General features: G+C 35.8%; 1 protein-coding gene across 25 annotated transcripts in view; it reads right to left on the reverse strand.

Moving 5' to 3' along the window:
* rap1gapb (RAP1 GTPase activating protein b) overlaps positions 1–21,476 on the reverse strand; it is a 186,213-nt gene that overhangs the window by 114,514 nt on the left and 50,223 nt on the right. The window lies entirely within an intron of this gene.

Consider the following 21,476-nt stretch of genomic DNA (forward strand, 5'->3'; position numbering starts at 1 on the left):
TCCCACATTTGGGATTTGCATAAAGAAAATAAACCCTTTATTTTGTGCTGTGGTATTATTTTAATGACGATTAATCTGAATTCTCTTCTAATGTGGAAAAAATGCTGTATAACAAAAAATGTAAATATTGCACCATTATCATTGCATTAATATAGCTATGCATTATATTGGAATAAAATACTTATTATTTTATTACATACAGTGCTCAACATAAATGAATACAACCCTTTTGAAAATGAATATTTTTATCAATTTCTCAGTAAATATAGATAGTAATTTAGTAACACTTTATAGTAACTACACACTATGAACCATTTATTAAGCATTGGCAAAATAGTTAGTTCATTATCTGTTAAGCACGAACTACAGTAACTACATTAATACATGTTAGTAAGCAATTTATAACTGTAGCTACAAATGCTGTATTCTTGACTTATAAGCACACGTACAATGGGCTTAATGGTTGTATTTTCATACTATAAGTATTCATTTTTATTACTAAATTAACTATTGCATTATTTATAATCCAGTTATTTAAGCACAGTCAGTGTTTTTTAAGATCATTCAGAATGCATAAGTAAATGATTAATGAGTTTTTTAAAATTACCATTAATATATCTTATTATTCAGGCATATATTAACAGTTAATTTGTATGTTAATAAACGATTTATTAACTCAACCTCATCCAGTTGTGTGACCTAATCTAGTGAGGACTGTTTATGCTTTATAAATTCCTTATAAATGACAATTAAAGACTCAGTTTTATGCTAGACAGAAACTACACCCCTGGTTTATATTATAAAGTTATACAGTTATATTCATTAAAATAAGAGATTGGTCAACAAATATCTTCAGGAATAGAAATATGATACATTTAAATTGAAACAAGAAATTTGCAAAACTTAAATTACAAACTACAATTCAACTAAATTATTTTTTTTATTGTATTTAAAGAGTCATTATTTTGCATTATAAAAGGTCATATTTTGGTTTTGGGGTTCTCCAACAACAGGCTGATATGGATACAAGGTCAAAAAAAAAAACAGTTCATTGTCTTATAATAAGCATTTATTTTTACCTAATTATCCAGACTGATCTCACGAGAAATGAATTTTCCGTTTTGTCAGTTTAGTGCCTAAATTCAGGCATATGAAAATGTATGATTTTAAAAAGGAGGCCTGGCACCCAACCCTGCCCCTGAACCCAACAGTAATTGCGTGATGAGCAAATCGTACTAAACTGTACGTATTAGATCGTACAAATTTATACGAATTAGCCACAAAATCAAAAAGTTACAAATTGCCGTGGGATTGCGCTAAATTATCCCAATGACTCCAATATGATTTGTTCATGGATTCATTTGTTCCAAAACCCTTCCTTAGTGCAATGCTAACCTGTGCTGAATGGTCCGATGACCCAGTCTGTTGTGATTGGTCTACTGCGTTCAGCGCAAAACAGAGAGAAACGTCCACCCAGCTTATCAAGCCGTGTGAAGCGATTACAAGTAACAAAACATAATTAAATACATATTTTGCAAACTAGAGAAAACAAGGAGGCAACCATTTTAATCGCACTTACTTAAACTTATGAAATGGAGGAAAAAACTGATCCATGAACTGACTGTGTACTGATAAAGTCCTTGTCAAGATATGACAAAGTCCCATACATAGTGGTTTTCTGTTCCTTTCTTTAACAAACGGCAGACGAATCCACCGTTGCAGGGTAGATTATTGCATTAATCACTAGAACGTTTACGTTAAGCACGTTCACGTTTTACCAGATCCGGCAATTCATAGTTGGTATTGTTTCATGTCGACGTTGATACGAACAGGCAAAAGATTCGGACGAATGACGAATCATTTAAAAGTCTTTTATTTAAAAAATCTATATGTTTAAGGTGCACTTTCAGATTTAAACATCAGCTAAATGTTTTTATTGATTTAGAGCTGTGTTGCACTCTGTATGGATGATAATTTTCAAAAACCCATAATAGGGGATCTTTCATATTTCCACTTAATATATCAATTTGGGTGTACGCATTTTTACACTGAGATCTTAAGTTAGTTTTTTATTAGATTAGCTCCAGTTTGGGCTTTGGTACTGACTTATCTAATGTATATGCACAAATTTAAATATACTGCAAAGCATCCTATAGAAAATATGAATTCAACAGAAAGATCTGTCAGGGATTTACTCATTTATGCTGAGCTCTGTATATTTAACTAAATAAATAATTCAACTGCATATAAATATGCTCTGATAGCTTCTGATTTTGGGATGTAATGCAGCGTGGACAAAAGTGAGATTCCACAGAGAAGCCCTCTTTTTCAGCTATAATTGCACGACATCTCTCATTTTTCACGGTACAAACCATTCTGATGGTTTTTGCTCTGGCGTTCTGCTCTACATCCTGCAGGTCCTCAGGGACTGTCCAAGCAGCAGGAGTAAATCGCTTTCGCTCTCAGTGTGGCCGAGTGCTGAGGCAATTTCTCACTTCAGGAAAACAACTAAAAACTGCTGCTGCTTTATTTCCAATGTCCACAGGTCAGCAGTTGAATGGATTTACTAACAGCCAGCGGGATATTTCGTTTTACAAAAGCCAAGATACATTTGCGAGTGTGGAGAATTAAAAACTGTGGCATCATAACCAATATTAAATGGTAATATTTTCAGCTAATAACATGAATTGCTTTTCACTCCCATCCCAGTCTCACTTTTTTGCTACACACACACACACACACACACACACACACACACACACACACACACACACACACACACACACATATATACATATAATTTTTTTTTTTCAAATTATATTTTATTATTAGCCCAAAATTATTTTTTATCTTTTTCAAATATTTTTCAAATGACATTTAACAGGGCAAAAAACTTTTCACAGTCATTCTTTTTTTTTTCTTGTCGGCTTAGTCTCTTTATTAATCTGGGGTCTCCACAGCGGAGTGAACTGCCAACTTACCCAGCATATGTTTTACGCAGCGAATGCCCTTCCAGCCACAACCCCTCTCTGGGAAACATATATATACACTACAGACAATTTAGCCTACCCAATTCACATGTCTTTGGACTGTGGGAGAAACCGGAGCACCTAGAGGAAACCCATGCAAATGCAGGGAGAACATGCAAACTCCACACAGAAATGATAACTGAGACAAGAATTGAACCAGTGACCAAGCGACTTTCTTGCTCATACATAAATACATAAAATCATAATTTCTGAGTATTTGTACAAGTCAAGATTCGAACCTAAAAGTTGCTGCATAGTAACAATGTGCACACGCACGGTCCACTAGGCTATATGAGACAGAGTTTTATTCTGACCCAGTCAGTCAAATGCAGATTCGGAAGGTCTCAAAACGCTTCTAAAATGATCAATGCTTTGAATCGCAATGCTTTTTAATCACATGACCAGTGTGTTTTGAATCACTTTAGTCACATGACCTGGGTGTTTCAGATCATGCTTCGGTGCAGTGTTTCGAAACACTTGTGCTTCGGGATCAGTTTCACCTCAGCCATCCCTAGTTTTACCGTTATTTTGATTTTTTGTCGCCTGTACTTACCTTTTGCTTGCTTTTGACTAATATTCTTGATTTCCTGTATGCTTCTGGTGGCCCTGTTTTGATTGCAATTCTTGTTAATAAACTGCACATGGATCCTCACCTCTGTTGTCCCAGACCCTTACGTGACAAAACCACTGTTATACAATAATTTGCCTAATTACCCAAACTTGTCTAATCGACATAATTACCCTAGGTAAGTCTTTAAATTTCACTTTAAGCTGAATATGAGTCTCTTGAAAAATATCTAGTAAAATATTTTGTACTGTCATGGCAAAGATAAAAGAAATCAGTTATTAGAAATGAGTTATTAAAACTATTATGTTTAGAAATGTGTGGGAAATTATTTCCTTTAAACAGAAATTGGGGAAAAGATATACAGGGGCTAATAATTAAGGAGGGCTAATAATTCAACTGTATATTAAGGGACAGTTTTTTTAACAGTATGGAGTCCATAAAAGCTGCAAATGCTCTGCACAGACATTTGAGAGAATGGGCTTGGCTAAATAACATTAACATTATTATAAAACACTTGTCATTTAAAGTATACAGTAACATTAGGATAACATTAAATATGAGGAATATACAATTTGTTCATAAATTACTGATGTGCCAAACAACAAAGGGGTTCAGTCAAGTGGATTTACAGTAGCTTTAGCACATGCACTCTATTGCTCTGACTCATCATAATAGTTGGTTTTCTCATCGGTTTGTTGGCCTATGGGTGAATTCATGCACAAGAAAAGCTGTCCACAAATTGCTCGCCCATTGCTGACAGATCTCGATTTCCAATAATCAGACTGCATTTGATGCTAAACTAAGGTGACTAATGCAGAGTACAACAAATAGTCTTTGTATGTTTTTATTCTCGCTTTCTCAAGCAGAGCAAATTTTGAAAGTCTGAGCTTATTTTATATGCATTGATTAGAGGAGGAGTAATGTAACATCAGAATTTAGACATCAGAACTCATGTTAGTTTCTTTGGTAATCAGTAATAGTATGCTCATTTAATGTAATCTGCATCAGTTCCAAGGACCATATTTCTTTTTTATTTGAACTGCTCTTGGTAGATTATATTGGTCATTATGGAAATAAGCTGATGCATCGGTGGTACATTCATTAGCTTATTGTCAATAGAAACACAAGACAATCTTATACTCCCATTGGTGCTTTTATAAGATTGTGGATTCATGCTGATTTTCCATTATTAGTAAATCTGGCAAACAGCCAAACAGTTTTTGCACTGGCTGTGTTTACAAGCTACCAAATAATCCTTAAGTAATCAGATTGATGGCAGAATGCGACCAAAAAGTTTTCAAGTAAACCATTAAAAGGGGAAACAGTACAACCATAATCCAAATTCAAAGCTAATGAATGCATTTAAATGGAAAAAAGCCTGTAACTATTAGGGCTGCACGATTAATTGAAAAAAGATCACAATCTCGATTCGACCCTACAAATGATCTTAATTCAGCTTTTCTACGATTCAGCCAATTATATTTTCAAGGTCAGAAGAGAAGCAAAGCAGTCACACAAATCTTCACAGCAACAACTGACACCTTCAAATGGCGTTAAGTGGCACATACAGTATTTATAAGGTATAATTCACCCAAAAATGTAATTTCTGTCTTCATGTAATGATGTATTCGCTGCCGCAAAATCACACTTGAGCTGACCGCGAGCTGTTTGACTACCGAGATTATATACTGATGTCATATTTTCCTTTGAATTAACAGACAGGACATATTAAAAGTTTGTTCAAGTCCACCATAATGACTGTACAAAATTTAGAGTTTTAAGCAACAGTAGACCTACACATAGACCTAATATTATTATTGTTGTCTTACCATATGTTTGAGAACTAACAATAATAATAGGCTACTCATATTAACCTTTATTTTACATTTACAGAATCGTGAAAAAATCGTGATCTTGATTTTAAGCAAAAAATTTCATGATTCACATCTTTGCCAGAATCGTGCACCCCTTGTAAATATCCACCTATTTTTTAAGTGCATTTAGTAATATCACATAAAAAATGCTTAACGAAAAAAGCAAAGATTTTGAAAATATGCATTAAAAACTTATATGTCCAACTGAGTGGAATAAACTTTTTATTTGATAAGAAATAATGTGCACTCATTAATAGATGGAAACCGAATAAATTCTAGCATGCGCATCAAAAAAGTAATAGGATTTTTTAATAGATCATGAGTGTGATGGGATGGTATTAACAGATAAAGCAGCAGACTGCCAACTGTATTGAGTGCCTGAGCTCCCAAAGAGCAGCCACCGTATGTTCAAGTAGTTTATTATATAAGAGGCTCACATTGGCTTCTCCTACGACAGCAAATTCCTTTTTTTTTTTTTTTTTATATATATCTGGCACCAGTATGTCAGGAAGTGATCATTTTGTTCTCATTGACTCATTGGATGGAAACGCTGCATTATTTGCAAATGTTTTATGTGATATTTCAGTTTTGCGCATAAATCTAATTTGCATCTTTGGATGAAAACATGGCTAGTCAGATCCCTTCATTCTGAAACAAATAAAAACTGTGTATGTAAACGCAGCCACTTTCATAAAACTTTTTTCAATCTAAAATACAAAAAATATATTTCTAAACCACCCGTGGGAACACTTCTTAATGTCTTAATTGTCTTAATGCACCAGATATTTTGTTAGAAATACTTCTACGCTTTACATGTTTATTTATATAACTGTTATTTTCATTTATAGCACGTCTTTTTTGCATTGAAACTTAATATCTCGTTCAAATACACTATGAACAGTAGCTTCTCTAATTTTTTTCTTTGTTCTCTGTTTTCCACCTGGGGATACTCCTGGGGGGTCCTCTAGAGATTGTGCAGCACCACTTATGCACTCCTATGAAGTCCTATGAAGAGATGATGCCAACCATCGAGAACTTCTAGAGGTCTTCATAACCATGGACCAGGCCGTATCCTGAGCAAATGTTATGGCAGTCATGGAGGAGTGGAGAGCATGAGACTGACCTTGAAAGACCCCAGTGACAGACGAGTCTCTGCATTGTTCTCGAGGGCCAGCCTGAACACCCGCCGGAGCCTTACTCACACCTGCAGCTTCTCCATGATGGATGTCCACCATTCTCCAGCCGCCTGCACCTAGACATCAGCTCTAGTTTGGCCAGAGGAGAAATGGTCGTGCTCAACTGAGCCTGGTTTCTCTCAAGGTTTTTTCCTTCACTTTTGTCAATTGGTGAAGCTTGCTCCTCGCAATTGTCGCCACTGGCTTGCTTGGTTTGGGACTTGTGGAGCTGCCCATCGATGGACTGCTATTCAGTGTTTGGACTTTAAGCAGTGAAAGTTAAACCACACTGAACTGAACTAAACCGAACTGTGAAAGTGTGTCGGTTCAGTTTTCAGAGTTATTTTACTACAACTTCTATGTTAAGCTGCGTTAACACAATCTGCATTGTAAAAGCGCTATAGAAATAAAGATGAATTGAATTAAATTAAAAACGACCAGTTCTGACTGTCAAGTGTTTAACTATGTGTGGAGCTAATAATTGACTTCTGCTCCACATTTGAAATTCCAAAAACCTTACAAGAGCTTTGCATGCCAAAAAGCCCAAAACTGGAGTCATTATGAAGTCATTATCATTTTGGAGCTTACTGGTCACAATCACCATCCATTTTCACAGTTTGAAACCAATGCTATCCAAAAAAAACACATTAGATGCAAATGAATTTTGACTTTTACTTACAGATACAACCCTCAAGTTGTTCCAGCTCAATGGTGTCCTCTACACGACATATCAGTCGACGTTAAAACTCATTCTCAGACCCACAGGGATTAATTACATTGTGATGGGGCTTAGCCCGAGCGCACATCAGTCTGTTTGTCTGAGCGGAGGGAAATAATATCTCCAGGCTGCCGCAGTAAAATGGTAAGCAATGCGAACAGACCTCATGAATATCAATTATGCATTTAGCGGAACTGTGGTAAATTAGTAGACCGGTCTATTGTGGAGGCAGTGGAAGCTTGTAGACTGTTGCATATGCATAAAGGTTCACTGGAGTCCACCAAACTCTGGAGTTTGCTTGAAAAATAAATCAATGCTGAAATTGATTCATACATGGTTTATTATCATAATGGTAACCACGGTAACTCCATTAAACTGCAATATGTATATTTGTTTGCTTAATTACCAGAGCACCATTAGTAGAGCAGCATTATCATTCCCATGGGTTGAAAAGGGAACTTTGTGATTTGAAATTGGATAATGAACCACATGCCACATGTGCAATATTACAACTAATGACTTCCCCTCTGCTTCAGTTAAAACATCAACGGGTTTGAACTGCTAATTGCTTGTGTGTATTAATGCATACACTGAATTTGCTGCATTTTTTGACTGAATCATCAAAGGCAATTAAGACAGCGATGACTGTAATCTGTTTTCAGTGGAAGGGCTGCAGTCTCTCTATTAATAAGTGCTGTTGTTGTGTGAGCACTGTTCACATGTCTAATTAGGGTCTAATGGAAGATCGCTTATGATCTGTGTGTGTCTGTATGGGGTGGGGGAAGGAGAATGAGAAATACATTGAGAAAATGTATTATATATAGACACATGCACACGCACACATCCACGCTTCCAACCAGTCATCCATTAGTCCCAAATCCAACCCTCATCTAAATCTGTATATATATATATATAAATATATATATATATAAATATATATATATATATATATATATATATATATATATATATATATATATATATATATATATATATATATATATATATATATATATATATATATATATATAGCTTCTGTAAACCACTAAATATTCCTTGCTCTTGGAGCTCATTCTGATCAAACTTTCTATACATCTATCTATCAATCTTGCTATCCATTTATCCAAATGTGCATCTATATGTCCAACCCTCCATCTGTCTGTACTTCCATTCATCTGTATGTTCATCCATCCATTCATGCAACTGGCCATACGTGCATCAATCTATTTGCATGTACATGTAATACATACATCCATTCATCCATCTACAGTATATATCCAATCTTTCATTTGTCCAACATCCAACCATCAGTCTTTTTGTACATCCATCGATCCATTTATTAATCGTCCGTCCAGCCATCCATCCTACCATCCATACATTCATTGATTCATATGTCCAACCCTCTATCTGTCTGTACTTCTATTCATCTGTATGTTCATCCATCCCTCTATACATCCATGCAACTGGCCATACGTCCATCAATCCTTGCAAATGTACATCTAACCATCTATTTGTCTATCCATTCATACATCCATCCATCCATCCATATATCCAGTCTTTCATTTGTCCAACATCCAACCATCAGACTTTATATAAATCCACCCATCCATTTATTAATTGTCCGTCCGTCCATCTATCCATCCATCCATCCATATATTCATTGATTGATCCATATGTCCATTTATATGTCCAACCATCTATCTGTCTGTACTTCTATTAACCTGTACGTCCATCCATCCTACCATCCATACATTCATTAATCCATATGGCCATCTATGTCCAACCATCCATCTGTCTGTACTTCTATTCATCTATATGTTTATCTATCCATCCATCCATCCATACTTCAAATCATCAGCACATATATCTAACATCTATCTGTCTATCCATTCATACACCCATCCATCCAACCAATCTTTCATTTGTCCAACATCCAACCATCAGTCTTTTTGTAATCCATCCATCTGTTCATTAATCGTCCATCCATCCATCCACACATTCATAGATCCATGTCCATCCATATGTCCAACCCTCCATCTGTCTGTACTCCTATTCATCTATGTTCATACATTCATCCATCCATACAGGTCCATACGTCCATCAATCAATCTGCATGTACATCTAACTATCTATCCATTTATATATCCCTCCCTCCATCCATCCATCCATATATCCAATCTTTTATTAGTCCAAATTACAACCATCAGTTTTTTTCCATCCATCCATTCATTAATTGTCCATCCATCCATCCATCCATCCTACCATCCATACATTCATTGATCCGTTCAACCATCCATCTGTCTGTACGTCTATTCATCTGTATTGTTATCCCTCCATACACCCATCCATCCATCCACCTCTCCATACATTACGTCTACCAATCCATCTGCACATACATCTAACCATCCATCCATCCATCCATCCATCCAATCATTCATCCATCCATCCATATATCCTACCAATCTTTCATTTGTTCATTTGTAAATTCATCCTTTTATGCATTAATTGTCTATCCATCCATCCATCCATCCATCCATCCACTCAACCATAAGCCCATCCATCTTTCCATGATGCAGATGTGGTGTGTACATAACATGTCTCTACATCTTTCTTCCCCAGTCTGTCTCTCTTTGACTCAATTCTCATTACTCCCCTACATGAGAAAGACTGCAGTAAGGCTCCACCGGTTGTGCAGAGTTTCCATTAAACTGATCAATGATTCAATCACACCACTTCCTGGATGTAGGTGTGTGTGTGTGTGTGTGTTTGTGTGTGTGTGTGTGTGTGTGTGTGTGTGTGTGTGTGTGTGTGTGTGTGTGTGTGTGTGTGTGTGTGTGTGTGCGAGCGCCTTCCTGTAATAAAAGCCCCCCACATGCATTAATTTAGAAGGAGCAGACAGGTCTAAAAAGCTCATACCACATTGTGGTCTCCTCTGTTTTCTTGTAGTGAACTTTCAAGTCATCGACTCTGGTCCTCGAATTGAACTTTGTCTCCAAAGGCAGCCTTCAGGAGTAGACATATTAGGTTACAAGCTGCTCCTGAATCAGCCTAATGTTTTCATCAGCTTCACCAAGTAGAGAAGTTTATTTATTTTTACTTTAATAGCTTAAAAGATTTAAAGGCAAAGTGCACTTCAAAATAAAAATGCTGTCGTAATTTACTCACCCTTATGTCATTCCAAACCTCTATGACTTGCTTTCTTTGGAACATAAAAGGAGAAATCCTATACAGCTGGCAATTTTCTATGCAATTACAGTGATTGGAGACGGACACAAAAGCACCATAAAAGCAAGTCTATCTTTGTGTCAGAAACAGACCAGCATGGAAGAAGTCAAGCTTATTCATGAGTGCGAAACAAAATCTCTGTCTTACAAAACATACCAGGAGACTGTTGTAATATTCCTTTTCTCTCATATCTAGTTTCTCCAGATGCTGATATTTAATAATAAAATACTGTGATCAGGAACATGCATGATGTTGTTATCATGGGCACTTCAAAATACAGTGAATAATTATTTATATCAAATTTTAGAATGGAGGGTGGCATGATGGCTCAGTAGCATTGTTAACATTCTTGCCTCCAATATGGCTGACTGATGATGCATTGCGAAAATACTCTATAGCAGTGGTTCCCAATCCCCTGGGCCGCAGACCTCTACCGGGCTGCTGATCAATTGGTACCAGGCCGCACAAGAAGTCATTAATTATTTCCATTTTATTAATTATCTGAGTCTGAAGGATCTTTTATTTAAAAAAATCTTTTATTTTGAACAATGACCGTATTCTCTCGCTTACATCTTGGTCATTTGAGTGCCAAAATTTAACCCACAAGCAGCAAAATAAGTACAAAACAGACGTCCTTGTAAAGTTTCTTTGCAAAGGGGAAAAGGCCCAGGGAAGAACCCACAAACTGCCAAGGAGGGGATCCGCAACACATTTGTCAACAAATCAGGTGAATCCAGCATGTCTGTGCAGGAAGAAAATCAACTGCTGGAGATTGCAAATGATGGCAGCCGTTCATATATTGTGTCTTTTTTGTGTGCAAGTTCGTTATTTGTAATGTAGGCATGCATATTGAAGCGACACACACATGACCCCTATCTAAAAACATCAAGTCGAGTCATGTGACAAGAACTGACCGATCAGCTTCATACTTTTTATGGAACATACACATTTTAGTAGACTAATTATGTCAGACAAACCCAGAGCAACCAAACACTGCAGTGCTTTGTAATATTCTCCTTACAAAAACTGTGTAAGAATTGCAGCAATTTTTTGTAGCAATTTTTTGTCATCCTTTGTGAAAACGGTTGATGGTAGCCTAGCAATCTGCATACACCTAAACTGTGGACGGAGATCATTTTTCTGAAATGCTGTAAAATTGAGAACCATTTTGATTCAAAAATGCGTTTTTAAAAAGAAAACACACCAATGTTTGTGCATGTCATGAAAAAAAAGGTTGCTCTTGTAAAATTGAAATGCGCTTTCTGTTTATTTTCAGTTAAGTTCTTAGATTGCTAACAGCGTCTGTCTGAGGGATTGGGTCTGGCTAACATACTTAACCAAAGACTTTGGGTTTAAAAGTCATATCACCGATATTGAAAAAACTAAACAATCGTGATGTATATTGATATTGAATTATTAACCAGCCCTACTGTTGGGTTGTAATAACTATCCTGAAACCCTTTTCCCAATTTTTCTGAATGAAATGCCTACTTTAATACATCCAATCAGCTTGCAGAAGAAAAAACAAGTCAAATCCACTGTTTTCTCATTTAATATTCTGCTTCTCTAGGAATTGCATCACAATACAAAAAAGAAAAAGATTGCAGCCTCTAATTGATGCAGATTTGAAACTTGTTAAAGTAACTCTTTTTTGCCACTCGCTTCGAATGTTATCACTCGATTGAATGGGCATAATCAGTGGTAATCAGCTGATAGATATTGGCCCTACTGGTAGGCTCAGAAGGCTGTTATCATTCATCTACATGGTTAATCAGCTATACTAATAGAGAAGTACGACTAATAGACGTTAATAAAATACAATTAATGGGAAATTTATTAAATAATATAATTATTTCTCGTGGTTAATCCGCTATACTAATAGAGAAGACTCCAGATCCAAATCTGTTTTTACATTACTGTAACGGTTGGGTTTAGGGTTGAGGTAGGGGTAAACGTTAATAAAATACATATACACATACAATTAAAATAATTCTTGTTACCTTCCGGTCGCAGCCGTACATGATCTATAGGTGATTAACCATGTGAATGGATGACAACAGCCTTCTGAGCCTACCAGTAGGCGCAGAATGCCCTTAATGGCCTATATCTATCAGCTGATAACCACAGATAACAGCCATTCAATTGAGTGAAAACATTCGAATGGACTGTTTTTGCAGCTTGCATCAATACTGTGATAATACCATACAGTATATTGTGATAAAAACTTGAAGAAAAAACTCTGAGAAACAGGGAACTTCAACAAAGCATTAATTTGCATTCATTTGAGCAGAAACGATTTGGATGTTAAAAAGCTTTCCTTCCTATTTGTAGTCAGACTGCAGTGCTTCCTGTCAGTGTTGGCATTTGTTCAAGAAGCTTTCCTCATCCTAAACATGTTTGTTGGCAGTGTTAGCTCTCCGTCTCCGAATGACAACTACAGAGCAGCATCTGTGGAAATCATGTTTAACATTGAGGAGCCGTTTGAGTCGTCTAGAAGCTAATTGGGGTCGTGCCGTCAGAGAAAAGGGCTCCGAGAATAAAAGAGGCATCCGAAATAAGTACATTTGTTCTCACTGCAACACCAAGCGGAGCTGCAGACATCAGAGCAAAAGCCCAAATCCCTTTATTGCATCATATGCTTTTGTTGGGATCAGAAGAACAGCGACCCGTTGACAATTAAAATAAAATGGCAGATTAAAGCAATCAGGAATATTTTATTTGTGGCTGATGCCAATTAAATCAACACAATGACACAGAGGAGAGCTTAAAGCAAATAAATTATTCAGGTAACTCAGCGGGCAGGCTAAACCTAATGACAATGTTTAATGAATTCATAATGTTGCACTCCCTATGCTTCCAAATAACCCCCTATAGGCGCTCCATAAAAGTTAAATAATAAAAATGATAAAACCAACAACAACAACTATTATTATTATTAACAATAAATATTAACATTGAATTATTATTATTATTACTATTAGTAGTAGTAGTAGTAGTAGTAATAATAATAATTGTATACTGGACATATACTGACCTATAGGTGCAGCATTAAAATTGAAAATTATATTGTTTTTACATTGTTTTCACAATAAATAAAAAAATTAATCAAAAAAAAATTGACTAATAATAATAATGGGGTAGCATGGTGGCACAGTGAGTAGCACGATCACCTCACAGCAAGAAGGTCACTGGTTCAAGCCTCGGCTAGGTCAGTTGGCATTTCTGTGTGGAGTTTGCATGTTCTCCCCGTGTTTGCGTGAGTTTCCTCCGGGTGCTCCGATTTCCCCCACTAGTTCAAAGACATTCTTTATCGGTGAATTGGATAAGCTAAAAACTGTCCGTAGTGTATGTGTGTGAATGTGTGTATGGGTGTTTCCCAGTGATGGGTTGCAGCTGGAAGGGCATAAGCTGCGTTAAAGTGTGCTGGATAAGTTCATTCCTCTGTGGCAACCCCGGATTAATAAAGGTACTAAGCCGAAAAGAAAATGAATAAATAAAAATTTATATTAATAATAATAATAATAAATATTATTATTAATAATAATTATTTCTATAAAATTTTATTATTATCAGTATACAATTATCTTACTATTATTATTTACATTTTAAAAATAAGCAATATCACAGGAGTAGCAGTGCAATGTGGCTGTATATCAGCACTGTTGGGAGGCATAAGTTGGCCTTAGTGTCCCACCAGAGACGATATACAGCCATATTGCACAGCTATAAGTGTGATATTGCGTTTATACAAAAGTTAGACAGCATAATTGTGTATATAAAAAAAGAAAAATCAAACATGGAGAGTCTCAAAAACTCTTTTGTATAAGGAACTACTTTCTTTTGCCTATCTTTGGAGCTGATGGTCAGAACAGCAGAAACCATTGCCAATGCGTCTCTTTAGAGATAGTATCTGAATGATTCTCCTGCATTATGCAGGGTATTGTAGTGATGACAAAACAGGTGATTTAGTTCACATTTTTGGATTATAAGGTTGAACAGCATGAAATGCCATCAGTCTAACTTACAGAGATTTCTCAGTATTTCTCGGGAAAAATTTAACACCAAAAAGAGCAAAGCAAAGCAATCACTACGAGATTACTATGGCATAAATACAGCAATATAAAATACAAAAGAGAGAGATCAACTTAGAATGTCCCTTAACTGTTCTATAATGATTTATTCAAGTTTTGTTTTAAACTTACGCTCAGAAAAACATTTTTATCCCCGCTTATTATCTCTGTCGCCATCTTATGGCACAACAATTTAACTTTTTGTAAGTTGTGCTAAATTACTACTGAATTTTTACTTCAAAAATATTTTTTGTTAAACAGATCAATAACATTAAACAAATATAAAGACAAGTAAATCAGTCAAAAGAATAACAACCAAGATTTCATTCAGCATTAACTTAAACTTAACACTGCCGTCAAATCTATTTGCTCAGGAGTAAATAACATGACTGTGACCAAAGTATTGCCTTTAGATACAGCCTAAACAAATAACATTTTACAGTAGACTAAAGACACCCACGATACTTTTGAATTACTGGCCCTCTTAAGAGTGCTCACAATGGGCAATAAGGCAGGCTGAGGGTCGCCGACGTGCATAAAGTCCCGAATTTATGAAAACATATTTTCAAATAGGCACTATTAATACACTGCATAGCTGCAATCTAAACAACTACAATCTTGACCAATAAAAGCCTCAAGAGTACATTATGTTGCCCAACAGCTGCAATATTTGTCAAACCATGCAGAGTTGTTCAGCCTTCTTGATGTCGTTAGTGTGGGCGGAGTAATACACAAGGGTGAAGAGGCTGTCCGTGTGCTGATATTACTTTAATATCTCACGGCTATCAGCCAATCAGACTCAACAACCAGAAAAAACTGTTGTATAAACATGTTTGTAATATTATAATAGTATGCAAATACGCATCTTACACATGTGCAGAAATGTATAATGTACACATTACTGCACATAAATGCAGAAACTACTAAATAATTTTGTATTTCCTTTTTGTTAAATTTGACTTTATATGTTCCAGTTTTTTTATATTGTCCATACTGTTTTATGGACAAGGATGGTTTATCATTATACAAGTCCCTTAACATAAGTACATTATAGACATGAACTAGACTTTATAAGTCTTACTACACTGAGGATAATTCTCTTGATAAAAAGAGACTCTCAACTCTAAACTAAGACACTGAAAGACAGAAGATGAATAAATTAAAGTATAAAAGGCGAGTAATGGAAGGGAAATTACAAAGGATTGTGATAAGAGTCAACAATACAACATGACAGAATGGCATTAAAAAGGAAGATTAACAAATGGAGAAAATGCAGAGAAAACAGAAGAGGTGTTCAGCGACAAAGCATGATGGGTATAAACACCACTGGAACACAATTAAGATAATTGCTCTGCTTCGCTTTCTACTCTCTGGGGAACAACGAAACAATTTCACTTATCTGCTTGACATTTCACTTCACCAGACGCTCTCGTGTGAGACTGTTTTGGTGTTTGTGATGGTACAAATGAGTGTCTATGTGTTGTGTGGCATATACTATACCCAAGCCCCATAAATGTCTTGCACTTATGCAAAGGATGATCTTTAGAGCTCCTAGACCTGTCCCCAAAACACTTTCTATTTTTCAATTTTGTGCAACATTTTAAACACAAATAAAGCTGTCGTTTGCAACTTGGTGCTCAAGTGAGTAATAAATAAGACTACATGCATCTTGTGGAAGATCATTATAGTCTCAGCTACTTCTCTCTGTTTGTTTTTTGATGAAAATCACACAGAGCTGCTCCACAGCAGGGATCGACCGACAGATCTGCAATATAAACACTTGTTATAAGCTCACCGTAGGATTCAGGATAAGACAAAAATACTGTTTGGGTTTTGTACTTGCTCAATAATACGGCTACATGGCATTTGAAAAAAATGCCATTGCGTTCGGCTGTATGTGGTGCATATATGGAGGACTGGCTCTTTTTTGTATATTGCCACCATTAAAAAATGCAGGAGAAATATGGGAAAATAATAATAATGCATTTTATTTAAAGGCGCCTTTTATGACACTCAAGGTCACCGTACAGGACAGCTAAAACAATCAATTCAAATAAAAACACAATAAAAACAATAGAATACAATACAAACTTTAAAAATGCAATCGGGTCAAAGAGAATAGGCGGTTCTAAACAGATGTGTTTTGAGTCTGGACTTAAATTGTAAAAGAGAGTCTAAATTACGGAGATCAGGAGGAAGTGAATTCCAAAGCTGAGGAGCAGAGTGGCTGAATGATCTGCTCCCCATGGTGACAAGGCGGACAGAGGGAACAGTGAGGTAGAAGAAGACCTGAGTGTTCGAGAAGGTGTGGCGATATGAACAAGATTAGCAAGGTATGGAGGAGCGAGATTGTGGATGGCTTTAAAGGTGAGAAGAAGTCTTTTATAATTAATTCTGAAAGAGATGGGAAGCCAGTGAAGCTGTTGTAGAATGGGTGTGATGTGACAGACAGAGGGGGTTTTTGTGATAATATGGGCTGCAGCGTTTTGTACCAGTTGTAATTTATAAAGAGTTTTTTAGGGAGGCCAAACAGAAGGGAATTACAGTAATCTAAACGGGATGTGACTAAACTATGAACAAGAATGGCAGCTGTGTGAGGTGTGAGGGAAGGACGTAAACGATTTATATTTCGAAGGTGGAAATAGGCAGACCGGGTGACATTATTAACATGTGCAGTGAATGAAAGGGTGCTGTCGATGATGACCCCCAGACTCTTAACCTGAAGGGAGGGAGTAATGACAGAATCCACTGTGGAAATAAAAAAAAACTATGTGATTTATTTAAAGTGGATCATGTACCTATAAGTAAAAGTTCTGTTTTATTGTCATTTAATTTCAAGAAGTTTGTGGTGAACCAGGATTTGATGTCTGCAAATCAATTAATAAGTTATGAAGGTGGGAGTTTGTGGTTGGGTTTGGTTGATAGGTAGAGCTGGGTGTCATCTGCGTAGCAATGAAATTGGATTTGGTGTTTGCGGAAAATATAACCAAGTGGAAGAAGATAGATGATAAATAGCAGTGGACTCAAAACTGAACTCTGGGGCACACCTGTAGTGACGGGGACTGATGACGAGGTGAAAGACTTTAATTGAATGAACTGAGTGAAGACCTTTATGGGATGACAGTGGAATATAATTGTAAAATATGGTAAAAATGGGAGGGTAGGCAGGTATGATCCCCATACAGGACAGTAACATTCAATATGTCTGTTGCCACAGAAAGACTTGTTTACAGTTTTTAGCGTTATTTGTGGTTTGCTAAATATAATTGCTTAATTCTAATAAGTTGCCTTTTCACATTTAACAGATTAATTTTGAGAAGAATAAATCCAGCCCAGACTCATTGGAAATATGTGCTCAGGGCTATATTTTTCAAAAACTGAGAAATATGTACCCTGGACTATGCTTTCATGCAGTTTTTGTTTTCACAAATCCACTAGAAGACACTGTGTACATTTTTAACAAGCTCAAATACGTTACTAGGGCACATTTTCTAATATGTGCCATTTCTTGTAAATCCACCAGAAGTTACTGTTTACACTTATGACAATCTTGATGTCCTTCTCACACATATCCTTCGGGAGAGAAGCCGGTTGGCTTGTCATGCATAATAAACCAGCTTTTCCCACAAAACCCCTTCCCTAAACCCAACTGATAGTGTTTTCAAAAGCAAACTAGAAGAGGAAAGCCATCGTGGCTGCGTGCTTCTACCCCAATCTCACATTGCATTTTTGGCTTTCGTTTTTACCTGGTTTCTAGAACAGTCCTTCAACTCCTTCAGACTCAGCTCCAGTCCTGCTCCACTACGCATCCCAAGTTTGAGACTGTTTGTGGTGAGCTACCAAAAAAAAACAGTCACATGGGAAAAGCAGTGTATATGAAGATAAGCAGCCCCATAGCATTCATTTTACACACCTAATTCAGCAGTGTGTACCTGTGAGCACATTTTTCTCTGTTCTTCAAAATTTATCTCTGAGCACATTTTCCCAATGAGCCTGTGTGGAAGACCTCTCATCTCAACTACATTTAATATCATTTACATTTAAGCATTTACCACCAAGTAAATTGTGAGTATTGAGTAAATTGTGAATTGAGCGATGGAGTGATGGATGATAAAAGGAAGGTGTAAACGAATATATAATGTTTGCTGTTGAAGATTATTACCAAAATCCATGCAAACCTCATAAGCGCTGGAAAAACATGACTAAAACTTTCCCAGAACAGCATAGCAACACCATCATCAATGCTGCGACCTCTCAAATTTCCCCCTAATCTAGTTAAAATTCAAAAACACACTTTTCAAAACCTCATATGGGAGCAAGAGCCTCACATGCACCCTTTTCAGAAGACATCTTTGAGATTTCTTTAGGATTATGTAACCCCATCCTCACAAAATCATCCGAGGTTGACATGCGCTTTCTTCTTTTTTTCATCCGATCACCTTTTTTCTATTCCTGTCATCCTTGCATTCACGCGGGTCTGAAGCACTTTGTCAGAAGAAGGTAGACATGATAAGAGAATCTAATCTCTTCTGTTCGTTTACCCCTGTCCTTTCATCATCCATCACTCCATCAGATGGAGAGAGGCGATCCAGGATCTGTCAGTGACGATTCTTTCAAGCGCAGAGACTGTGCTCCGAGGGACTTGAGGAGAGTGAAAGTGGAGGACGGGCGGAAAACCTTCCTCATATCAACTAGATAAGAATTAATGATCTAATCAGCACTAACTCGATCAAACAGGACGGTGCACTCACGGCAAAGTCTTGCTGTAGTCTAGATCGCTCTGTCAAATGTCATTGTGCATTACGGAGCAGGATTCAAGTAAGAACTATGAACTGATTTATGGCTTGCTTTTTAAGAGATGAAGGAAACAATATAAATAGCATTCAATCGACCACAGGTAAACCAATTTTAGTAAAAATGGAATAATAATGTAAACAAAACCAAAAGTGAGATTAAGGAAAGGAATATACAGAATTGGGGAAAAAGTGTCAATCAAACTTGTAATAAGCATTAAAGAATTATAAACTGGCTATTGTCAACACAAGCTTTAAAAGCTCTGTATTTTGCATGACAATAAAAAACTTGGTGCTTTAATAAAGTAACTAACTTATTAGAATGTGAATAATTAGTGTTCCATGACAATACAAAATGAATACCTGACTTTAACAAGGAAATCCTATAATAGTAATATTTTTTATCAAGTAATATTAATACTACTATTCTAATAATACAATATTATTACTAATAGTAGCATAAAAATAATTGTAGTGAAATATTACAATAGTAATGCTGTTAATTATTTTTGTGAAATTATGAAATATGATAAATAAATAATACTGCAATAAATAAATCACTATTATTATTATTATTATTATTATCATCATCATCATCATTATTATTATCAATATCATTATTATAATTATTATTATCATTATTATTATCATTATTATTATTATCATTATTATTATCATTATCATTATCATTATCATTATTATTGTCATTATTATTTTCATCATCATCATCATCATTATTATTATTATTATTAACATTATCGTTATTATTATTATTATTATTATCATGATTATTATTATATTCATAAACGCACTGCAATAGTAATATTTTTGTTTAATGTTTCATTTAGTAGTAGTAGAAGTAATAATATTAATAATTATAATAATAGAAGAAGAAGGAAGGAAGGAAGGAAGGAAGGAAGGAAGGAAGGAAGGAAGGAAGGAAGGAAGGAAGGAAGGAAGGAAGAGAAAGGATACAGAATGAAGGAAGAAAGAACAAATGGAAATAATAAGAGAAAGGAAAAAATGAAATAAGGAAGGAGAGAAGGAAGGAAGAAAGGAAGGACGGAAGGATGGAATGAATGAAACAAAGGAAGAATGGAAGAAAGGAACAAGAGAAAGAAAGGAGGAATGGAAGAAACAAGAGTAAGAAAGGAATCAGGAAGGAAGGATAGAGAAAGGAAGTAAAGAAATAAGTAAGGAAGAAAACAGAGAAAGGAAAAAAAGAATGGAAAGACAGACTAAGAGAAAGGAAGGAAATAAATAAGAAGGAAGGAAACAGAAACAAAGGAACAATGTAAGGAAGGAAAGCAAGAAAGAGAAAAGATGAAAAAATGAAGGAAAAGAAAGGAGGAAAGGAAAAGAAGAAGGAAAAAGGAAGAATGTACGGAAGGAATAAGAGAAAGGAAGAAAGGATAGAAGGAAGGAAGGCAAGAAAAAGATAAAAGGAGGAAAAGGAAGCAAGGAAAAGAGAAAGGAAGGATATAATGAAGGAAAAAAGAAAAGGGAGAAGGAAAAAGAAAAAAGGTATGAAGGAAGGAAGAAAGGAAAGTAAGAAAAAGAGGAAGGATCCACAAATGCACTTTTATAGGAGAAAAAAAATTCCCCAAGTGAACAAAAGTGAGTTTTTGGGTGAACAACCACTTTAAGAATTCATACAGAGCATTCTGCTCACGTAAATTTGAGGCGAAGCTTGAAACCGCTGCTTCTGGTAAATTGAGGTCAATCTAACTGAAGTTATTTATGGAAATCTCTAATACAAGACCAAATATAAATAATGCACAAATAAAGGCTGATGAATAAAACGAGAAATTGAGAACCCTACGCTGAAGTATTCATCTGATGGAGTGCTATATTTGACAACCCAATGCCTCTTGACAGCTCAGACCACTCATGCAATCAAATGCTTATTGAATTATAGAGATTTATAAATTCAATTAAGGTTTTTTTTTATTGAAATAACACCATTGTGCAAGGAAATGCGTATATAATGGAAACACACCCAGCACACTACATGCACTCTACGA

The sequence above is a fragment of the Danio rerio genome, chromosome 6, assembly GCF_049306965.1.
Source record: "Danio rerio strain Tuebingen ecotype United States chromosome 6, GRCz12tu, whole genome shotgun sequence".
Lineage (NCBI taxonomy): Eukaryota > Metazoa > Chordata > Actinopteri > Cypriniformes > Danionidae > Danio > Danio rerio.